General features: G+C 38.6%; 1 protein-coding gene across 4 annotated transcripts in view; it reads right to left on the reverse strand.

The window, feature by feature from the left end:
• ZBTB20 (zinc finger and BTB domain containing 20) overlaps window positions 1-7,164 on the reverse strand; it is a 782,602-nt gene extending 775,438 nt beyond the window's left edge. For all 4 annotated transcript variants that reach the window (XR_006384974.1, XM_044251429.1, XM_044251419.1 and 1 more), the window contains exons 1-2: window positions 7,097-7,164; window positions 4,953-5,047 (exon numbers count right to left, since the gene is read on the reverse strand). The gene's annotated coding sequence lies outside the window, so the exon portion shown is untranslated. The remainder of the gene's footprint in view (window positions 1-4,952; window positions 5,048-7,096) is intronic.
• Between the last annotated feature and the right edge of the window lie 626 nt (window positions 7,165-7,790).

Consider the following 7,790-nt stretch of genomic DNA (forward strand, 5'->3'; position numbering starts at 1 on the left):
TAAATGAAAAGTTTGAGGTTATCACTAAATAAATACCTACAAGCAGGTACAAATGAATTCTCTATGGCCTTGTTTCTATATATGACAGTACAATATTTGCTAGGTCTTTTCTAACACAGATTCTTTCTACTTTTCTTCATCAAATAAGAGTCAACTTTCTTTGTCTCCTTTTCATCCATTCTATGTGAATCTATTTCTGGATAGGTATAATGTAGGATCAAAACTCAAATGCAGGAGTTAAAAATTATAATGGCTCCTGAGTACTCAGAGTACATTTCTTGCTTAGAGAAACACAAAAACCAAGTTCACCTTTCTTCTTTGAAAAATGTATCTATTTCTCTATCTATATATTTCATAGAATGATAAAATGACTGAGTTAGTTCATTCTGTTATTACCCACTTTTTCCAGTTAAGCAACTCTATGTGGAATAAAATGCAAGGAATCCTGTTTATAAATTCTGTTAACAACATAGCTTCATGAGTGTAAATGAGCTGAGGAAAAATTCATGAAAAATAGAAAGTTTATTATAGTTATAAACAAAGATTACAAGTACTTAATTTTTATGTATCTATACTTATATAGATATGCTATATTTGAAAGCAAGTATCACTAAAATGAAACTTGTATCAAGAACTAAAAGTAAAAAGCAAAATCAAATATTTTACATGTGCTCTTTCCCAGTACCTAACATATCACTTCCAGTCATTATACTTAAAGCTAAAATAAGGATCCAAGTGTCAAAAGAAACATACTGGTATTATTAAGCTGGAAGAAACCCTGAAGATGAAGAGGGCAGAGATTCAGATTATGTGACAGGCCCAAGATGATACAACTGGTGGCAGCACTAGGCCTGGAACAATCTCTCCTAACTCCACATCTGAGATTTCTGACAATGTGCAATAAAATAAAAGTTAAATCTAACAGATGAGGGATTAATAAAAAGATTAGATGTTGTCCCCTCAAGCTGAAAACCTTTGGATTTAATAACTTCTACTTACATGATTTTGTATTACTAGGAAAATAAGTTTTAAATAACATAAAATTGTAAAAACTGACGAGAAGTAATGAAAACTACAAAGAAAATTTATGCTTTTCCTTAAATCAGAACCATGGAAACGGGTATTTTTTAATGTCTAAATAAAGCCAGAGATTTATTGGTTCTGTGTGCATGTATGGTAGTGGGTTTTGTTTTGTATTGTTTTGTTTTACAAATTGCTAAAGGTTCTTCCAATTTCCCTGTGCAATGGTAATCTGTGTTCTAAAAATGGGGGTACACAGAAAATTAATTTCTGATAATTAATTAGAAAGTACTTAACTATGAACATATAAGCCTCTAGAAACTTACTAATGACAGTAAGAAAATGGTACTAAGAATTTCAAAACTAAAAATCTAAATCTTTTTAATACTGTCTGAATTTAGAAATAACATCTTTTAAAAAGTCAAAAGTAATAGAAAAAGAGATTAAATCAGTAAACCAATTGTGTATATTTTTCCTGAAGTGCATATTCATGAGCTGACAGTAGAAACAGGCTGGCTGCTTTGTTTGACTATAGTTCTGTTTACCTCATACTGTCAAGAATGGATTTTGACACTCACAGTATTAATATTGCTATTTTTATTGATATAATTAGCACTGCTATAAATAATTCTTCACTCTGCTATATCTAAGTATATCATTCTAATCAGCAGTATTAGGACTTCTTTTTCCTAAATGATGATTTGGAAATAGAACGCTGGCCCAAAGAACCACAGTAACCTCATGATGTGGAAGGTATGGGAAAAAAACACTGCCCTGTCAATAGAGACTACTGTTTTGTGTAGGACTTCACTAAACAAACTAGTTTATATTTGTTTGAAACTGAAGTTTCTCACCAATCTGCTGTTTCAATTTCACATCACACCATATTGTACCTAAAACAGGCAATCTGGATTCCTGTTGCTACTTCCCCACCACCCCACCCCAAACAGTTCAGGAATGGTTTGAAATACAAGGCTTGAATATATAAAGCAAAAGAGTTAAGACACCCAAAATTCATAATGGGTGGGTGAAAATAAGTGTGCTTGAAGTCATTTGTGTAACTGCTGGTGGGTGGCCCACTTGTGAGTTTTTGATCATCACATGAAAGCAAAATCAAAACATATTTTATCATGCCTCTGGATCACATCAGCTGCAATGAGAACCTTATCTAGACCTTGAGTAGTTTGTTCACAAAACAAAGTGGGGTGACTGACCCAGTGCATATTCAACACGGAGTACGAAGGCCAAAACAAAATGACAATACAATTCAAAACAAGTTTGTAGATATTTTAGACTACTATATTAAACCTTTCTTTGTCTCCATCACTTGACAGATGGTTAGCCTTCACACAGCCTAGTATCTCTGGCAAAGAAATTACTGTGTCTAGCCAATAACACCCCAAATTTTTATTTAAAATGCAGTGTACACATACTTACACTTACCTTAAAAATATGAATATTAATAGTCATTTGATTTTATTGCTTATTATTATAAAAATCTGACAGATATCAAGATTTGTCTTTTGCCCTATGAATACCCATTTTTGAAACTTTCAACTGTCCTGTAAATCCAGGATTCTAAGAACTCTTCACTTTAGATTTCATTAATTTCAGGGGATACTTGCTAATCATGCTTCAAAAAAAACTTCCAAAATTAAAAAACTTTTAATCCAAAATTATTACAAAATTTACAAAGATTTAATTAGCTTATGTTTCTATGTTGCTTGGAGCAAAGTTTGGGTAGGTAACAGTGAGTTAAACAAAATCACCTGGGAACATATTAAGGACCACGAGGCAGTACTGAAATTATTTATCCAATACGGAAATACATCTTTTTTCAAAAATGCTCATATATAAATGTATACTCAGATACAGATAAACACACATTAATCAACCATTAAAAATAGAAAAAGCTCTTTGTTTTTTAACATTCTAGCAACCATTCTTCCACTTTGCTGTTTAAAAAAAGTTTTCATCTAAGACAATAATATTCCATTAGTATAACCTCTGCTTTTCTTCCTAAATCTTCCTATTTATACCTTTCATATGCTGGCAGGTCTGTATACAAATAACCCGAAGCAACCTCGACTGTTCTCTAAAGTGCATTAATACATACCCTTTCTGGAGGAGGTGATTATGCTACAAATTAGCATAAATAGAGATCTAATGTAGGTATAGAAATTCAAGCCCTTCACAGCAGGGGATGGGAGGACTGGCGGTGGGAGAATTGTGTGTTTAAAAAAAAAAGAAGTTATCCTACCTAAGAATGAACACTGATTTGGCTAACAAAGTAAGACTCACTGGGACAGAGAAAAATAACAAAAAATCAGAACTTGTTATTTTAGAACTATGAACTAGGTTTTGGAAAGGTGAGACACCCACTATTTAAAGCAACAAACTCAGTGTTAAATCATACACTCCGTTAACCAAGCACCAAGTTTCCTTCTGTTAGAAACCTAGGATTTTTACACCTACAGACTAAATGATTAAAGTAATGCTAAAATCTTCTGTAACGTTCCTCTTGCATTACAAATGGTCTATTAAATCAGAGAAGTGCCAATCAAATGCTTTTGTAGTTTGAAAGAAAGGTTTAAATAACAAAGCATTTTTTGCAGGCCTCTCTTTCTCTCTCTTTAATGTCACCTATAAATTAATTACAACAAATTTCCATCTTCTCTTGATAAAACCACAACTGAAAAAGATTTAGGCAGTTCATTTTTCAGATATACTCCTAAAACAAATTCTTACTGAAAAATTAAGATATTCTAGCTTATATTTCACCACAATTTGCTAACAAGATAAAAAGCTCCATCGGAATTTTACAGTAAATTCCAAGACACAGATTTTTTTTAATATAAAGTAACATTTTATTTATTTCATAGGTTTGCTTAAAATTATGAAAAAAATAAAACCTCTATCAATTAAAAAGACCTACTGAAATGTATGGAGAATGTTTCACGACAAAAACTAAGGGTACAAGTAAAGTTAGCTCTTCCTTTCTTATCACTGGCAATTAGTAAACAACTCTCTGCTCCTCAAACTTCTGTAAATTCTTTCAAATTGTACTCTCTAAAATGAAAAAAACTGGTAGGTTTTAAAATTGCATACAAAAATCTCTTCTCCTAATAATCTGAAGTATGCAAACTATATGTGACATTAGAACATAAACTCCACAAAGGCAGGTTATTTTATATCTTGTTCACTGTTACATCCCAAGTGTCTAGAACAATTTCGTAAATTTAAACATCCATTTCAGAAAAGCATGATTATTTCAGAGAATAAAGCAGAGCCCATCAAGCTCCACTTCTGTATTCCAAATGTTTTAAATAAGTCTCTCTTTGTCACTCATTCTAAAATATTTGAGATAATTTGTAATTCACTTACAAATTTTAGATCCTTTACAGTAAGTAAGTTGTATCTTTTAATGCTCTTCTAAATTGACCTAATTATTCAGTCAAGTCTTTTTTTCTGTGAAGTCCAATTGGTTAGAAAGCCCTCTTCAGATTTTCACTACTGAGATAAAAAAATTCATTTAAAATGGATTTTTCCTTAGATTTTTATTCCAATACCAAGTAGTCAAACTCTTATTAATTTGATGGTAAGATTAATTGGGTACCTGTGGGTCACAAAAACTTTCTCAATTAACTACATAGTAAACCGGCACCACATCTAGTAGTTCTAAACATACCCCAAAAATTATAACTTTCATACATAAGTTTTTCTTTTCTCTAAACTCATATTGTCTTTCAGTAGCTAATGAGTATACATACACATGAACTCTCTCCTTTTTGCTGTAGTCGTACTCTTAAAATACTGGCATCTTAACTGAACTAGACAGATAAGCATAACGACTTCTTCCCAAAGATGGATAAAATTTGACAACTTTTTAACCTTAAACTTTTTTCTTTAGTCTGTTAAAATCAGGACCTCACCATGAAAGGGCGTATTGCTTTGGAGGCTGGTGCACAGTAAACTTGTCACCTGATCTTCATATGCAAAAGGCCTGTATTCCACTGGTCTGTGAGATCTGAAATCACAAAACCAAAAACACCCAACTGCTGGACTCACTGAGCAGCTAATATATTTCTAGAAAATTCACTTTTCTTCTTCTTCTCACCTGTTTACTTGAGCACCATATATTCTTAAACCTAAAGCTCTCCAAAATTGAGCTCAATGGATATCACAACCACAATTTTAGGAATTAAATCTTGAGGTCTGAACAATGAATAACATCAGGAATTCTTCAAGGGCAATTCCAAAAACTTTTCTGAGGGAAGACCATTCCCAAGAGGGCACAGTGCTATCACCATGCACTATTTGTGTATCAACTTTGATACATTCTGATTGAGAACAAAAAAGCAGCTTTTTCAAAAAAGTGTAAACTGCTTTTTTTTTTTCTTTTCCTAGAAATACAGGAATACCTACATGTAAAGCTGAAATGCAGAAAGTAGCCAAATCTGGACTGGTCAAACTTCTATGAGGGGCAGTGGGGCGTATATTTTACCTATTCCCATGTGACAACAAATGGTATCTGGGATTAGGAGCAAGAGGTAAGAAAGTAAACCATTTATTAACTGAATTTGCTAACGTTACTGCTTATTTAAATGTAGTGTTCACAGCTATGGAATTTTTTTACAAAATGTTCGTTCGTCACAATTTGTTTTAAAACTTTGTATGGCAACAAGTTACGACAGTAACTTTAGGACATAACTAGCTTGAAAACATGGGGTAACGAGTAGTCCTGCTAATTTTATTAGCTGAAACTTACACACGATCACACAGAGAGAAAATCTCTCGCCTTTAGCTTCATCTTGGTATTTTCAATGGCTAGAGTAGTGAAGACAGTTTTCACACGTCTAGAAAGTTGACGTGTTCAATTTAGCTGAGGCCAATGCAGATTCTGAGGATATTATTTAACCCACAGACATCCAAATTACTTCCTGTTTCAATTAGATTTTTATTAGAGAACTGTCATCTTGCTACTGACCCCATTCAGCAGGGTTCAGTGTTAAGAGATCAGCAGATTACCGCGGTAGGTAGTGTAGCTGTACGCCATATTGTGTTTTTCGCTAATGTTTATAGTTTATGTGTGTGCCTAGCATATGTTTGTGCAAGTGTGTTTATCAATAGAACTTTTAGAAAATCCCTGCCTCCTGCCTCTTCAGCATCCTTAAAAAGGATAACAGCTGCGGGGGGAGTGGTGCGGGGGTGGGGGGGGAGGAGGGAGCGTGGGAGGGGGCGTGGGGTGGGTGGTGGAGAGGATCAGAAAGCCACACAGACAGTAATGCATTAAACAATGTGGGAGAGTGCGTTTCTTTTAAACTTTAAAAAAGCTTCCAACCCTTCTATCTCTGCTATCGAAAAGCGTAAACATTTTTTTAATGTTTCCAAAGGGGCCCAAAGGAGGAGAGAAAGGAGAGGCGTGTCTTCCCTTCCCAAGCCCCCTCCTCTAGAGTCGTAGCAGCGAAGCAGGCGGGGGCCGGTAGCTTCGGTGTCTGGAGGGGCGTCCAGCGGCTCTGGGGCCAGGACACCTCCCGCCCCCCCCCCCCAGTTCTCTGAAGACACTCCAGAGACCGCGAGAGCCACGGCAAGCGGGGGAAGGCGAGGAGGGAGGGGGCGGAAGACAAGCCGGCGCCTCTAGCAGCTCCTGAGCCCCGGCTAGTCCCCCTCAGCTCCTCTTCTTGGAAGCGGCAACTCCAGGCGCAGGGAGTAGAGAAAAGAAGGCAGAACACACGTTTCCAGCTGCGGGACGGCCCGCCCGCTCCAAGGACCCGGGACCCTCCAGCACTCCCTCCCTCCCCGCCGGGTCGCGCGAGGCCGTAGCCGCCGCCCGGCGCGAGGAGGGGCGCCCAGGGGGAGGGGGCGCGAGCGGGGCGGGGCGCGGGTGCGCGCGCGCTCGGCCAGTCGGCAGCCCGCGGGCTCGCCACTCTAACTCGTTCCCTCAACCCCACCCCAGTCCCCTCCTTTCCCGTCCCGTCGCCCCCTACTCCAGTGCCTCGCAGACGCCTCATCCCTCTCGCACGCACACACCCCTCCCTCCCCCCGCCCCACAACAAATTAGAGTTTTTGGGGTTACCTCCTCGCGCTCTTTAATCTTCTTTCCTCAACTCCTAAACTTCCCCCCGCCCCTACTTCTTCGGCAGAAGGCCCACATTGGGTGCCTCACGCCGCGAACCCTCTATCTTTTCCCGCTATTGGGTTGTTCTTATGCCACTCTTGACTTCAGTGGGCCAATAAGAGTGGGACGCCCCTCGTGAGGTTGCCGCCCATAAACAAAATGCACTCTTCCTCCTTCTCTCCCCTGTCCCCGCCCCCATCTGCTGCTTTCCTCATCTCTACCACCTTCGATTGGGCTAGAAGAGGCCCAATCCGCTATCTCAAACACCCATTGGGGCATGGAAACTTCGCTCAGAGAATTGTTAACAGGCGATTGGTCGGTAGTCTTCCCACTCCCCCCCACCTCTGCCGCTCCTTCGCCCACTCTGGAGAGGTCAATCGTAACTCGTCTTTCAGTGATCCGAGAGGTGGAGGGCTATTGGTTGAGAGCGCCCGTCAGACCGGATTGGAGTGAACCATGATTGGTCAGCACCGACACGATCATGTTTGGTTGTCTACTCCTCCGCTCCTCCTCCCCTTTTCCTCCACACCCCGCCCCCTCCCGACTGCTTTTACTTTCTACGCATTTCTATTTCCTCTTTTATTTATTTATTTGCGATAAACTTAAATGACCCGGCGACGGAGGCGGGACTCGCGGCGAGGCCGAGGATGAC

This window comes from Neovison vison, chromosome 6 (assembly GCF_020171115.1).
Source record: "Neovison vison isolate M4711 chromosome 6, ASM_NN_V1, whole genome shotgun sequence".
In the NCBI taxonomy this organism is placed as follows: domain Eukaryota; kingdom Metazoa; phylum Chordata; class Mammalia; order Carnivora; family Mustelidae; genus Neogale; species Neogale vison.